Consider the following 16441-nt stretch of genomic DNA (forward strand, 5'->3'; position numbering starts at 1 on the left):
GAAAGCTTCCTGGAGGGTGGAAAAGTGGATTGAGAATGCCTTAATGCCTCTCCCTCCTTGGCTGGTGCCACACAGCATCCAAAATGCATCCTGATAACTTTAGCCTGTGAAATCACCTCCCTCAGGGTAAGACGATGGCACGTCTTCTCCACTGGACCTCCGTGTCGTCCAAAATAATTGTGCTGAAATCATATATCAGTCCCTGCCTTCCTGGCCCCTCTCAGAGGCTCCACCCGCAGGATCAGCGCTCTCATGTTCCTGGGCCAAGGAAGGCCCTGCACTGAGGTTTCGTCTCAGTCTTCTGCCCAGCAGAGCAGCTCCCCACTGCAGAAGCGGCTCAGACTCCTCCTTGCCCAGCTTTCCAGCCCTCGGTTCCTTAAATTCCCTGCCCCTGCCTGGAGACTCCAATGGCCTGCCACTTAGAACCGTGCCACGCTGGAGGAGACTGTACGCCACCCCACTGCCACTGCCCTGCTCCGGGTCTCCTCGGCTCCCTGCTTCCTGAACTCCCGTTCTCCCTCAGCTGGAGGGATTGCTCTCAAAGGCCAGTTGGGTTAAATCCTGGCCTTACTTAAAATGCTTCAGAGGGTAATCTCAGGTACCTGCCAGGGTGGTGTGAGAGAGGGAGACGTCTTACAGACATCCCTCAAATCAGGCGTGGAGACCCTTAATCAACGTGGCATCACGTGAACTTGGCCTGGAACCCTCCACTCCCTCCTAAGCTCAGTTGTCATTGTCACTATAAACAGTGTGCAGAGGCCTAGGGGAGACTCCTGAATTTTTCAGAAAAGCCCAGTGTGGCAGTCACTGTTGGGACTCTGTTCCCTTATACGCCTTTGCTTTCTGCTGTAGCCATCCTGGACTCTTTGCCCTTGGGTGGGAGGATGCCAAGGGAGTCTCTAGCATCCCTCCAAGACCCCCGGTAGGACTGAGCCCCAGTTGTCTATGAAGGTCACCTGATCATTCATGCACTCTCTTTCTTTCCCTGTGCCTGCCTCACTTTCCCACTCCTTGTGGGTGCTTCTGGGGCATTCTCTGAACAGACTATTTGCACTAAAATCCTTGTCTCAGAGTCAGCTCTGGAGGAACCCAGCCTAAACCAGTGGGGCGAGCAGTTATTGGGCCAGGCCTTCTTTCAAGAGCTCTGGACGTACAAACCCATCTAATCCTCACAACAACCCTGTGAGGCAGGTGCTGTTGTTATGACTCCCCTTTCACAGATAAAGAAACTGAGGCACAGAGAGGCTGGGACACTTGTAAAAGTCACACAGCAAATAAGTGGTGGAGGTGGGATCCATACCGAGGCTGTCTGACCGCTGGACTACAACTCATTTTTTTTTTTTTTTGTGAGGAAGATCAGCCCTGAGCTAACATCCATGCTAATCCTCCTCTTTTTGCTGAGGAAGACCGGCTCTGAGCTAACATCTATTGCCAATCCTCCTCCTTTTTTTCCCCAAAGCCCCGGTAGATAGTTGTATGTCATAGTTGCACATCCTTCTAGTTGCTGTATGTGGGACGTCGCCTCAGCATGGCTGGAGAAGCGGTGCGTTGGTGTGCGCCTGGGATCCGAACCCGGGCCGCCAGTAGCGGAGCACAAGCACTTAACCGCTAAGCCATGGGGCCGGCCCAGGACTACAACTCTTAAGAGTAAATGTCTCTGTTATCCAGGTAAGGAAGCCGAGGCACAGAAAGGCTAAGGTGCTTGCCCAAGGTCACACAGTGACACATTGAAGGGCCAGGATTACAGTTCCAGAGCTGACATGCTTAGCTGCCTTAAAACTGCCCCTTATGTGGGCCTTGCTCGCTTGTTCCTCACACTGATACTGGTCTGTGCATTGGGAGGGGCTGGGTGCCACCTCACCCCGAGGACTGGCTGTGGCTCTGTGTGCATACACATAGGGCAGAGTGTGCTGAATGGGCAATCCTCAGCTTATTTATGCAACTGAGATCTGCTGACTGAAGGAAACCATGCACCACAGAGGACTGAAGATAGGGATCGGGTATTCTTCTCTGAGCCATCCGTCCTCCATGCAGCCAAGGGTGCTGATGTGAGAGGGTTTGACAGTCCAAGGTGTTGGGGGCCTGTATCCCGCGGTCCTCTGCTCAGCACAAAGATCGGAGATGGGCGGGTCCTGCCAGCCACTATCAGCACTAACTGAGCCCTTCCTAAGTGCTGGGCCTCTCCTGGTTGCTCGTTTAACCCCCTGGAGCATCAATGCAGGAATGTGATTGCCTGCACCAGCACCCTGCTGGATAAGCATTTGCTGAGTGAGTGGAAGGATGCTCATTACAACCCTCCAGGGCAGGGATGAACATCCCCAGTTTACCGACAAGGAAATCCAATGCCGAGAGAGGTTGTGATTTGGGACAGGGTGACACAAGGAGAGGGTGCAAGGTACAAGGACAGAACTGGAACTTGGGACTTCCCTGCTCCAAACCCGAGCCCTCACTCTCACGTCCGGCAGGCCCAGGATTGGGAGATGGGGGCTGAGGATGTGTAAGGACTTCCTCAGTCTGGGGGGTGCATCTGGTAAATGGGATGTTGCTGAGTGTGGCTGGAGAGAGAGCAGGACCCCGACGAGGCAGAGTTGTCACTGGGCTGGGGCTGAGCATGGCTGTTCTTCATTGGGCCACATGTTCCAGGCTGCCCTTTCTTCCATGCTGAGGTCTCTTAAGTATTTGAACACAATTTTCTTGTAGCTTCCCCAGAATTGTCTTTTATCCAGGCCGAACATCTGCTCCTTCAGCTGTCCCTCCCATGACAACATGGTAACTTTTTGGAAAAGACATCAGTTCTTGATGAGCCTTCCAGAAAGTGGTGCCCAGAGCTCCCTCAGGCAGCCAGGGTTGACTGCCCCATGGAGAGCCGAGTAGATTTGTCACCTCCCTTCTCCACGATTCCTATCAGTGTGGCCAGGTCCCCATCCTCTTCCCAAGGGTGAGCCACCACTTGAAGCCCTCCGTCTGGTTCCAGCTGCTGTTCCCCGATCCTGGACATGAGCTGTTGGCTTTTCTGGACAAGAACAGGATCTGTCATTTAGCCTTACTGCCTTTTTTTTGACCTCTCCGGCAACCCCGCTCTCCTCTTTCAATATTGGCTCCCCATTCCTCCTATGTGTGTGTGCACAGCTGCTTCTAGGTACCTCAGATCAGGTCCTACTGAGAAGATGCACCAGCATAAGGGTTATGTCTGTTCTTACCATAAGCACTTATCTTGGAGGTTCATCTTTTCTTTGCGTTCCCAACAGCTCACAGTGAGGTTCAGATCCTCAAGAGGAGGTGGCAGAGACCTCAGCAGAGTGGCTGGGGAATGGATGGGAGTCGAACCTGGGACCCCTGGTGCGAGGCCTCCAAGCTGTTCCCACGGGGCATTGATGGGGTGCAGAGAAGCTGGCTGGATTGAGAAGGGACCTCTTTGCAAAGCTCTGGTGTATGTGCAAAGCTTATCTCCTAATCCCCTCACAGCATCTGCAGGTTTTGCTGAAACAGGAAGGGGGCAGACCTGCTGGCCCCGGAAGACAAGGCCTCTTCCCCTCTTTGGGCCTTTGCCAGCCTCCATCGTATGTTCCTCTGGCCTGAGGCAGGCCAAAGAAGGGGTGGGGGTTGGTTAGGAAATGCACACCTGTGCCAGATGGGAGGTCGATACCCCAAGAAGAGGGGCATGGCAGCTCATACCCCATCTCACCCTCACCCCAATGTGTCCAATAGCAATGTTTCTCAAACTTTGATGAGCATCAGAATCATGGAGGGCATGTTAAGACACAGATCTGGGCCCCAACCCCAGAAATTATGATTCACTGGGTCTTGGGTGGGCCCGAGATTCTGCATTTCTACAAGCTCCCAGGTCATGCTGTTGCTGGTCCGTGGACCACACTTTGAGGAGCAGTGTCCTGCAGGAGGGAATGAATGATGCATGAAGAGCTTACCTGCTTCACTTCCCATCCAGGGCAGGAGCTGAGTTCACCATCTTCCTATCATTTATTTATTCACCAAGTATTTATTAAATGTTTACTCTATGAGAGGCACTAGTTGTCCAGCAAGGGACAGGGCAGTTCTCGTCCCTACTTCGAGGCACAGATATTAAACTTGTATCTCAAAACTGTCCTTTGAGGAAAGCTGAGCAGGAATTAGTGTTCCTATTTTACAGATGAGGAAATAGCATCGTAGAGAGGTTACATGACTTGCTGTAAGTCACACAAATGTGAAGTGGCAGAACTTGAACTCTGGACTTTTCAACCCAAAATCTGGCTGCCATCCCCTGGCTGTGTGCCACCCCAACTTCATGGGGTTGGATTGAGGTGGTGAGGCTACAGACCCTGGACATGTGTCAGTGGGTGACAGCTGGGGCCTTCATCCTTATGTATGGAAGGAGAGCTTGACAGCCAGACACGCCATCCCACGCCCACACACACTACTCTCAGTTCCTAAGACCTGGATAACTACTGAGTTTCACAGTGAGTCACTTCCTCTCCCTTACTCCCACTCACTAATACCCCTCCTCTCATTTCCTCTAACATTTGGTTTCCCCATGGCTCTGGCTCATCCTCAGTGCGACCTCTCCTCTGGAGAGGGTCATCTCCGCCAAGCAATATGGCAGCCTCGTCTCCATGGCAACCATTGGAGACCTTGCCTTGGTGACTAAGGAGCAAATATGAGGCCCTTTTCCTGAAGCATGGACCAACTAGGTCCCTGGTTTGAGGGTGGGAATCTGCTGGCCCTGTGGCAGGGAGAGCTTTTCTTTTTCCACCTCCACACACTCTAGTGATGGCCTAAAACTGGCCCCAATCTGATTGAGCTGGGTGGTAGAACACCAGGTTGGTGAGATGTGGTTTCCCTTGAGTCAACAGTCTTTTTTTAAAATATTTTTATTTTATTTATTTGTTTATTTAATTAATTAGTTAATTAATTTATTTATTGGTGAGGAAGATTCCCCCTGAGCGAACATCTGTTGCCAATCTTCCTCTTTTTGCTTGAGGATGATTGTTCCTGAGCTAATGTCTGTACCAGTCTTCCTCTACTTTGTATGTGGGTCACTGCCACAGCATGGCTTGATGAGTTGCATAGGCCCATGCCCAGGATCTGAACCTGTGAACCCCTGGCCACTGAAGCAGAGTGCGTGAAGTTAACCACTACACCACCGGGCCAGTCCCCCTTGAATCAACAGTCTTGTTTCTCTGTTCTCATGGAGCCTCTAGAACCTCAAGCTTCCCGGGTACAGGATGGAGCAGCTGCTCCCAGAGCCCACTGGATCAGCCAGGGTCATTCTTCTGGATCTCACGTTCAAGACTTGCTCTACCAAAGGACAATTATAGAAACCAACTGATCATTTCCCCCAAAAGGACCATTCATATGCTTATAAATTTAAAAACATGATTTATGGTAAATTTTAAGGACGTGAAAATTATGGCAATATTGATGAGAAGACATTTTATTGTAGCGGATTAAAAGACCACAAAAATATATGAATGCCACTGGTAGTTTAAATGTTAGAGATTCTGTCCAGAGTGGCTACCAAGAGTGGAAAGCATAAATTATCTCGTTTAATTCTCACGGCGACCCCATGAGGAAGTTGATCCTGGTGCCCTGGTTTTTAGACATGAAGGAACTCGTCCAAGGACAGACAGCTGGTAAAAGACGGAGAGAGGATTTGAATCCAGAACTCTGCCTCCAAAGCATGTGCATCTTTACCCACAGCTCTCTGCCTCTGTGTTTTATGCACTTGACCCAAATGAAGAATAAGTCCTTTCTTTAGCCTAGGCCTAATTTTCCATTCTTTAAAAATAAAGTACAAGGCAGAAATTTCAGGTGGTTAAGAGTGCCTCCCATACACAGCAGGAGCTGATCAGTCAAAGGATTGTTCTGCTACTCTTTTATTATCTGTTCAAACTAAAACATTACACAACACTCAGATATTATCACTCTCTGCTTGAGTGATTTTTGCTCTCTGTTTGCAAGATGACTCTGGGTTTATCTAGATAACCCACTTTTTTATTTTTTTGAAAATTAGACACAGAAGGTGTAGGAGATTGCATTTTCTAAAGTTGGCTGCAGCAGTATCTCCCATCCACATGTTCTTCCTCCAGTGTGACCTTGATACCCATTCCCTGGAGTAGTGGGGTCTATGTCCCACCCCCCTGAAACCTGGATGGACCTTTGTGATTGCCTTGGCCCAAAGAGTAGGGCAGAACTGTTGCTATGTGACTTCTGAGGCTAGATCTTAAGAATGCCGTGTGTTTCCACCTGGCTCTCATGGGATGCTCACCCTTGGGACCCAGCCATGTTGTGAGGAAGCCCAAGTCATCCCATAGGGAAACCACATGGAGAGGCCAGTGAAGGTGTTCCAGCTGATAGCCCAGCTGAGGTCCCATCTGACAACTCGCACCATGTGCCAGGCATGAGTGAAGATGCCTACAGATGATTCTAGCCCCCACCTGTCAGGTCACTCCCAACTTTGAGTCTTCCTAGCAGAGGTCCCAGAAATCATGGAGCAGAGACAACTCCTCCCCACTATGCCGTGTCCAAGTTCTATGCCGCAGAATAATAAAATGGTTGTTTTACATCACTAAGTTTGGGGGTTGGTTGTTATGCAGCAAGAGTACTTGGAACAGAAGGCATTTGCTCAGATAGTCAGGTGTCTATCTCAAGGGGAAAGGTCTTGTGGCCTTTTATTGACCCTTTCCTGGGGCCGACGTGATTGGCAGGGATGGCACCCAATCATAGCCCATAACTTCATTAGAGGCAGATTGGGTGGGCAAGCTTTCCTTGTTCTTTAGTCACCATACATTAATATATTTTACTTGCTTACTTGTTTATCGTTTATTTCCCACTGACTAGAATGTCTGTTCCCCGTGGACAGGATTTTTTTCCTGTTTGTTACTATCTTCCCAGAGCCTAGTCCTTGGTACTTAGTAATTACTCAATAAATAATTATTGAATGAATGAGTGAATGAAGATGAAACATCAAGGGGGCACAATTTTTTTTTTTTTTGTGAGGAAGATCAGCCCTGAGCTAACATCCGTGCTAATCCTCCTCTTTTTGCTGAGGAAGACCAGCTCTGAGCTAACATCTGTTGCTTCCTCCTTTTTTTTTTTTTTTCCCCTCAAAGCCCCAGTAGATAGTTGTATGTCATAGTTGCACATCCTTCTAGTTGCTGTATGTGGGACGTCGCCTCAGCATGGCTGGAGAAGCGGTGCGTTGGTGTGCGCCCGGGATCCGAACCCGGGCCGCCAGTAGCGGAGCGCACGCACTTAACAGCTAAGCCAGGGGCCGGGCCGGGGGCACGATTTTTGATAATGTTTTCTCAAGAGAATTTTGTTAACATTACCGTGTTTTGGTTCTTATGGTAATGATACATCATTTTCTGGACAATGGCAAGCTCACATTGTAGAGGGAATCTTTTGAAAATCATAGTAGAGGGCTGGCCCCCATGGCTTAGCGGTTAAGTGTGCGCGCTCCGCTGCTGGTGGCCCGGGTTTGGATCCCAGGCGCGCACCGACGCACCACTTCTCCGGCCATGCTGAGGCCGCGTCCCACATACAGCAACTAGAAGGATGTGCAGCTATGACATATAACTATCTAGTGGGGCTTTGGGGGAAAAAAACATAAATAAAAATCATAAAAAAAAAAAAGAAAATCATAGTAGAGAATGGACTAGAAAAGAGAAGAAAATAATAGTTAGAGATAGTTAAAAGAGTTAGGAGTTAATAGTTCATACTTAGGAATAGATAAGAGTCCCAACTTTTTCTTGAAAAAAGGAAAAATAAATCATTAAATATATGATGAGTCGTGGGGGGACTTCAGGTCTATGCTTAGGAGTTTGTTCAAGGAATTTGTTCCTGAACACTCTAAAGGGATTTAGGATCAATCAACAAATAAGAATTGATTCAAGCAAGCTTGCTTTGTTGCCTGGCATGTGCCGGGTGTCACAGGGACCACAAACAAGTGTTAGATGGGGATGCTGTCCTCAAACTATGTTGAGTCCAGCTGGAGACACAAGACTGAAGTCTGTGAGACAGCCAGCTCAATAAGGCAAGCTAGGCCCAGGGGCAAAACTGATAGGGTTTCACCAGCTGCGGCTTCTGAGGGTGAGAGGCTATCAGGAGGATTTCCTGGAGGAGGCAGATCCAGGTAGGCAGCTTCCTCAGGCACTGACTCACAGAAACAGTGAACGACCACAGAGATTCATCAGAAATCTGTGGCTTGTTAACTTGTTAAATCTACTTGTAGATTCTCCCACAGCTGTTGGAAAGGAAATTAGTGTCCTTTTGCCAAAATACCCTTAAGTAAATAATTAAGTACGTAAGTAGATAACACTGTTAAATAGAAGGAAAAACCTCTTCTCGCTAGCACTGGCTAGGGGTATTTTTGTGATGTTGTCTTGACATGAGTACAGCCATGTTTGGCCGCTCCGTTGACCTACAGCCACCAGCACAAAAAGAAATATAAAAGCTGCTTTCTGCGTGGTGGGAACTGGCCCTTCTCTCACGGAGGGAGTTGCAAGTTGTAACATTTCAAGGCTCTTGGAGCGTCGTAGCACGGGATGGACTGGCCATCTGTGCCGGGCTGGGACGATAACCAAAGAGAACAATGCACGTACACAACTACTGGGCTGGGACGTTAGCCAGGGGGCTTAGTGCACGTACGCCACTGATAACCGTTTTGTGCATGGGAACACTAAATGCTTGCTCTGCAAACTCTAATTGCTGACTCTGAAAATTACCGATGGTATAAAAACTGCTGGAAACTGAGACCCGGTGAGAGTTCCACCTGTGGAAGGGACTCCTTGCCCAGGACGTGTGATCCTTGCCCAGCCGCGTCGATTGACAGGGCTCTCCTGGTAGTGGGGCGTGGATGTTGTGAGTAATTGATTTGATGTGAAGTAATTGATTTGATGTGAAGTAATTGATTTGATGTGTTCTTTTTTCTGTCAACCTGGTGTTTCTCTTTCCGGTTGATTTGTCTCATTTCTCTTCAGCCGATGTGGGTGTTTTCCCTTTCCAGTCGGGCTGATGTTTTTTCCCTTTTGATACTTGACCTATTTGGATCTGTTTGCAGACTATCGCCTTTACTATCCTCTATATAATAAAATATACCTTCAGTCCATTTGTTTGGAGTGGAAAGTGTCTTTTACGTCTCCGATCGAATCCCCGAACCTCTCATAACAGATGTTGCATTGCAAGTTGCTGCATCCACTGGCCTGTCCAGCCCCCAGACCAGCCAGCTGGCAGCCTGTGGAGGAAGCATCGCTGGGCAGCCCAGATTCTGATGCCAAATAACGCACAGCGAAGGGCTGTTTACCAAGAACGTATCTACAGGCCATTAAAACGTCTCCTAAAAAGCTGTTTCATTGCGAAAGGAAACAACAGAGAGAATAACAACTACAGCAGAGTAAGCCACGGACACCTGAAAACAAATGGTAAATATATTTAGAACAAGACTTGTTATGGTTCCCTCAGCAAGTCACCTCCGCCATTTGTAAAGGAGGGTGAGTAATTTCTCCAGTGTTGAGTGAGAGAAGAACCAGGAGAGGAAAGATAATTGCAAATAAACTAGAGTTCGAATTGGTGCATATAGTCTATTTCCATTTGTAACATATGGAAAGAGGGTTACAATTTTTATTAATGGGAAAATGATTTCTTCCCATCCTCACTAAGTTAACATTACACAAATATTGGAAGATGATCAATTTGGATGGTTTTTAGCCTGCCCTGGGTGCCCAAGTCTTTCTTTTTTTTTTTTTTTTAATGAGGAAGATTAGCCCTGAGCTAACATCTGTGCCTATCTTCCTCTATTTTATCTGTGGGACACCTGCCACAGCATGGCTTGATAAGCAGTGTGTAGGTCTGTGCCCCAGATCCAAACCCGTGAACCTCAGGCTCCCGAAGTGGAGTGTGTGAACTTAACTGCTATGCCACCGGGCCGACCCCCAGGTGTTTCTGATCTGCCCTGCAGGCAGGATGATTTCTGCCAGGCCACATGGTCCTGTTGGTGAGATAAGATTAATAAGACATGTGGAATGATTTTAGAACCTCCCGGAGGCCATGATTAGTGCCTGGAGCCAGGGGACCTCAGGGGGACCACCACTGGAGGAGAGAGTGTCAGTGCAAGAGCCCAGCAAGGCACCAGCTTGGTGTCTGTGTCCTGTGACTTTCCTGGCTGTCCCCTCCGTGACCAATTCTGTTTCATTCTGCAAAGAAATATCTTTCTGGGTGCAGCCTTGAGCAGAGCTTCCCCCACTGGCACCAGCAACCTCAGTGGGTGCTCAAGTTCAGCACTCAATGCCATACCACCACTTAGTGGCCTCTCGTCCTATGTCTCTGGGGCTTTCTGTCTGTAGAGATCGACTTTCCCAGGGTCTACAGTGACCTGATAATTTATCATCCAAAGAGGAGCTTTTGTTTAGGTGGGATCCTGGACACCGGGGGCAAACTAGATCTGAGCCAAGGACATATGGTCACTCTATTTTGGTGCCTCCCAGGTACTGGGGTGTGTATCCTATAATCTGCTCTCACGTGACAGAAGCGGGTACCAGAAAGCGATGCTCTTCTGAACGTCCAGCAGTAGATCAATAGTACCCTTTCTCCTCCAGGGCGAAGCATCTGGCTCATGCCATCTCACACTCAGTCTTGGATCCTTTGGATTCAGTGATACACTGAGCATTAGCATAGCTGGCTCTGGAGTCCAACATTCTCGGCTCTGCCACAACCCAGCTGTGTGATTGGGGGGTGATTACTTTACCTCCTCAAGCATTAGTTCCCTCTTGTGGGAAATGGGGAAAAGATTGGTACCTATGTCACAAGTGTGTGGTGAGGATGGACTGAGATATGCATGTAAAGACCTTTGATGGGGCCGGGCACACAGTCAGTGCTGGTGCATGATGCTGTGGACTGTATCAATGATGTCATTGACATCACTGGATCCATCAGAAGTTCTTGACATCAGACACTTGTTCCCTCACACTGGTGGACGTTTCAGGCAAAACAGGTGAACCCTACAAACTTTGGCTCTGTTTTATTGAAGGATTTGGGATGTGATATTTAGGGCAAGGGCTAGCCTCCACCTCCTCTGCGGGGATAGGACTTTGGGGGTGCCCGCAGCTTCCCTTTGGGGTCTGCTGAGAGATGAGGGGTCCCTGTGTCCTGGAGGCCTCATATAACAGGTTGGGGCTGCAGCAGCAGTGATGGTAGGCTCACCTGGGGTCCTAGTGCATAGGGGACAGTGACATGCATGGCCACATTTGGGGACAGCCTGGGACAGGAAAGAGCCACATACCTGTGGTCTGCATCATCCACCGTGGGTTGAGCTGCAAGGGTGTGGCCATCCCTGTCTCCTCAGCCCACTGCCCTGCCCTAGTCCAGGCCTCCCACGTCCTCCTTGGATGTACAAGGGACTCCCAGTGGGTCTTCTCTGAGTGGCCAGGAGCTTTGGAATCAGGCAGACTGGGCTTGAAACCCAGGTGTGCCCTTTAGTAGCTGTGTGTTCTTGGGTAAGTTACTTAACATCTCTGAACCTCTGTGTCTTCAGTGAGATGGGGATAATGAAAGTGTCTACCTCACAGGGTTGTTGTGAGCTTTAAATGATTCAATATACGTGGAGTGCTTATCACAGTGCCTGGAAGACAATAGCAAATGGGAATAATAATAATATGTAACAATATAATTAATATTAATATCAATATATTGTATATAATATGTATAAATATGTATAACAATTATTATATAATTATTTGTTACTATTATTATTTATTATTTTCGTTATTACTTCTATCTTGGCCCCTTCCAGTGTATTTCCCATACTGCGGCAGAGCTATCTTTCTGAATCATGGATCTGATCCTGTCCTCTCCCTGCTCCAGATCCTTCAGTGGCTCCCTACCACCTCGAGGATAAAGTCCACCTCCTCGGTGGGGCCAGGGATGACCTGGTCTCAGCTGGTTGCTCCCCTCCTGCCCTTACATCTTATCCTCTGATTTGACTGGTGGATCTCCTCCCTCCAGGCCTCAGAGTGTGTGTCCCTCTTCCTGAAGCACCCTGTTCCCCTTTGCCTGGCTGGCTTCCATTCCTTTTCCAGATCCCAGCTTCGGGTCACTTCCTCAGGAGACCTCTGTGCCATATCCCACTCTGGGATCCCCCAAGCACTGAGAGTGGCCCGGTTCCTAGTTACCCCCTCTAGAGGGCGAGCTCTGTGGGGACAGAGACCACTGTGCCCTCCCCTGTCTCTCAGCACTGGCGTCTGGGCAGAGTGGATGCTCAATACATTTTGACCATGAGGATCGCTCCACCAGGATCTCTCCCAAGAGAATCTGTCAGAGAAGACAGATTCCACCTCCTGTGACTCCACCAACTTCTGTGGAGAGTGGGGTATAACACTGTGGGAGGTGGGACGCCTTGGCCAGGGGTAGGTGGGTGCTGTGATGATTAATTTTATGTCTCAACTTGGCTGGGCCACAGTGCCCAGATATTTGGTCAAACATTATTCTGGATGTTTCTTTGAAGGTGTTTTTGGGAAGAGATTAACATTTAAATCAGTGGATTTTGAGTAAAACAGATTGCCCTCCATAATGTGGGTGGGCCTCATCCAATCAGTTGAAGGTCTGTATAGAACAAAGACTGACCTTCCCCTAAGCAAGAACGCGTTCTTCCAGTATACTGCCATTGGACTGGAACTGCAACCTCAACTCTTCCCTGAGTCTCCAGCCTGCTGGCCTCCTCCATCAGATTTTAGACTCACCAAGATTCCATAATCACATGAACCAATTCCTTAAAATAAACTTCTCTCTCTATATATATGTATACATATATACACACACATGCATGCATCCTGTTGGTTCTGCTTCTCTGGAGAATCCTGACTAATACAGGTGAGGATGAGGAGGTGAGAGGAGATGAGCATGGACAGCCTCATGGCGGTGAGGGAACTGAGAGAGTGGGGATTTTGGTGGCTGCAGTGAGTGTGAAACATTGAGGAGAGGGGACAATGTCCCTAGAAGGACTCTGGGATGCTTCTGTGTGGCAGGTGGGGTGAAATCTGTGGGTGTCCCCTTAGGAAAACCTACCGTCAAGTCTTCCCAGTTCCTCAGGGCTTCTCGAGTCAGGCTTTTTGGCTCTGGCTCTCACTTGGGGTACGTTTGTTGAATGAGTGAATGAATGCACTGCCAGAGTTGGAAGGACCCTTTGAGACCCCATAGTTTAGCTCCCTCATGTTTCAGAGGAGGAAACTGAGGCACGTCAGCCAAGAGGGAAGAAGAGGTCTTCCAAGAGGAATTCTAGGGCTTTCCTTACCTGAGGGCACATGTGCAACTTCACGTGCATCCAGCAGCTCGCGAGTTTAGCTTTTATTTTGCTTTAAAGGCTTTTCTCTCTGCTACAATTTTTAGGGTTGTTCAAAGATTCTCCCTGAGCCCCGAAAATATGGAAAATTGGTAAAGATGATGAAAAACGAACCTTCTGAGGAAGGATATCCTCTCACTCCTTCCTCACCCAGCGTCTGTTTGCAGCTCTTTCCTTCCTTTGATGAAAATAATGCAACAATTACAGTTTTGTATAAGAATATTTATGCTCAGATTGCTTACCACCTCTAACTTGTCTCATTGGACATTTTTCTGTCTGAGAGTTGCCTGGGTTCCTTGGGTGGGAGTGGATGGAATGTGTCATAATTTTCCCATCCATGTTCATGAAAATATTTTACTTAATGGCTTTTCACTTAGCAGCCGAGTCTTCAGGACCAAATTCGAGTCATTAAGTGAGGAACAGGCGTCTACTCCCGCCCACTCGTCTATCTACATGTGTGGACATGACCTGCCCAGGGTCCCCAGACGTGCACACACGGAGAAGATATGCAGCTTTAGTCTCTACACCCATAGAGGTGTGACCATGGCCACATGTCAACCTTTTACTGATAGCAAAGCAGCAATGTCGAGGAGTGTTTCCTAGAGACCAAGAGCAGGCCCCTGTCTCCAGGTGTGTGTGTGTGTGTGAGTAAGGGGCTGGTGTAGTGATCTATGGAGTGAAGCATGATGAAGGGAGGGCCAACCCAGTAAAGACAGGCCTGGGGGAGACAGCAGAGCCTCGGAGAGGCCAGGCTCTGGAGAAGAGTCCTCGGAGGCCACGTTGCGCTCACGTTCCAGGAATAGCAGATGCTTTGGGCCCGGGCAGTGGCTGGGGGCTGCTGTACCTGCTGTGATGTGCTGTAGCCATGGGCTCACCCTCAACTGGGTTCAGTACTAGAGTCGGGAGAGGAAGGAAGAGCCAGGCTACTTGCCTTCAGTTTGCCCAGAAGCCCATGGGATCCCACCATCCCTTCAGATCCTTCATTCCTGCTTGCCTGTGACCCAGGCTTCCCCTCGGCAGACCTAGCAGTGGTGGCCTGAGCCCCCAGACCATGTGTTTGGGCTGAATCCTTCCTGTAGCCACATTAGTTCTTGGGGAGAAGGTTGCCCAGCAGTCAAACCTGGATTCTGGAGCTGGCTGTGACATCAGCCAGGTCACCTCGATTCTGAGCCTCACTTTCCTCATCTGTAACATGGGTCACAATCCCTTTCCTGCCCTGCTCAGGCCTGTCATGAGGGTCAGGGGAACAAGCTGGTGGAAGCCCCTTGCCAAGGTGAGCTGCGCAGCCATCCTCTACAGCATGTGCTAAGCTACAGACTTCAGCCAGGACCCAGGGGTGTCACCCTTCTGCTCTTCCTTCCTGTGGCATCTGCTGTCACCACCTGTGTCTGGCCTCACCACATGGCTGTTGTCCCCAGTTGGTTTTACATTGGTGCTGAGCTTTAAGCTTTTGTAAACATCTTCTCCAGCCCCCTCCCCTGTTCTCATGGGGTCCTCAGAGCAGCATCCCCCAGTGTAGATGCAGGGAGGCTCGCCATGGCCACCGCACAGGGCCCCCCAGTGTAGATGCAGCGGGGCTCACCATGGCCACTGCACAGGGCCCCCCAGTGTAGATGCAGTGGGGCTCGCCATGGCCACCGCACAGGGACCCCCAGTGTAGATGCAGTGGGGGTCGCCCCATCCATTGCACATTGGGTACAGGAGGGCAGGCATCTGTCTCCTATCCTCCATCCTCCCTGCTCTTGCTGTCCCTCGTCCCTTTACCTACCCTGTCCAGGGCCTGGGGACAGAGTGAGGGTGCACCTATTCTGTCCCACAGACACCTTGCTGAAGCACTCACTAGCCAGGTATAGGAGAAGGTGCCTAGAAGCCCAGGAAGGTGGACGAAGAAGCGATGCCCATCTCCAGGACAGAGAAGAAAAGCAGCAGTGCCGAGAGACCCTTCCAGGGCACTTGGAAAGCAGCAGCAGGAAGCCCCTCAGTCTGCACCCTGGCTCGGAGTGGGAGGGGCTGCCCCAGGTCCTGGGAGTCAATCAGCAGATCTGACCGGGAAAGCACACGCCACACACCAGGTACTGGGCTGGAAATTGGTACGGGGATGGATAAAGGAGAAGAAGAGGAGAGGTGAGTCATCAGTCATCATTGGGCACCTGCCATGTGCTCACTTAAATCTCCATGGCTTTATTAGGGAGGTACTATTATTAGCCCCATTTCACAGAGGATGAAACTGAGGTTTGGAAAAACTAAGGTACTTGTCCAAACCTGCACACCTGGTAAGCTTCAGCTGGGATTCAGACACAGTTGTCCAGTGCCAAGTCCCATGTGATCAGTCACTCAGCCAGATTGACTTCCAAGAGCAAAAGTACAGAGGTCAAGTAAGAAAATACACAGAGAAGCATCTAGTGTATTTGGCATTGAGTCATTGGTGACCTCCACTAGAGGGCTGAGATGCGGGTGGGAGGCAAGAAGTTGGAGACAGTGAGAGGTTCTTGGCTGTGAAGGGGGAGAGAGAGAGGACCATAGTCAGACAGCTGCAGAGTCTCAGAGACTTCAATTTATGGAGCCAGAGAGGAGGGAGGGGCATGGGTGGAGGAGAGAGCCTGGGAGGGTGGAAGCCATGGAGAAGGGTAGGGAGGGGGGTCTAGGAGGAACGATTAGTCCTCTACCGATGAGGAAAGCACAGATGGGGCTGTGTGAAGGTTCAGGTAGGTTTGAGGTCATGGGCAGGATGCTAAGTCTCCGGCTGTCCAGCTATCCCAGGCTGTGGGGGAAGGTCTGGGGTCATGGGCAGTAGGGTGGCTGAGATGTTTAGGACAGGGCAGCAGTGGATGGTTTCCTGCCTCTGGCACCTGCATGGTATCTTGGACCCAACTGTGAAGGGTAGCGCAGCTCCCTTCCCAGTCCATCCCTAGGGCATGAGCAGATGGAACTCGACCCCCTTCCCCCCGCAGTGTTCCCACTCCTATTCACATCCAGGGGCCATGGTAGTGACATCACCCCACAGATCTGACCTGGACCCCAGTCAGGAAATGACGAGACTCCCCGATGAAGCCCAGTGTCTTTGGCTTCACAGTCTTCCCAAGGTCCGCTCACCCTGTATTCTTTGGAGGGAGG

Source organism: Diceros bicornis, chromosome 31, assembly GCF_020826845.1.
Source record: "Diceros bicornis minor isolate mBicDic1 chromosome 31, mDicBic1.mat.cur, whole genome shotgun sequence".
Lineage (NCBI taxonomy): Eukaryota > Metazoa > Chordata > Mammalia > Perissodactyla > Rhinocerotidae > Diceros > Diceros bicornis.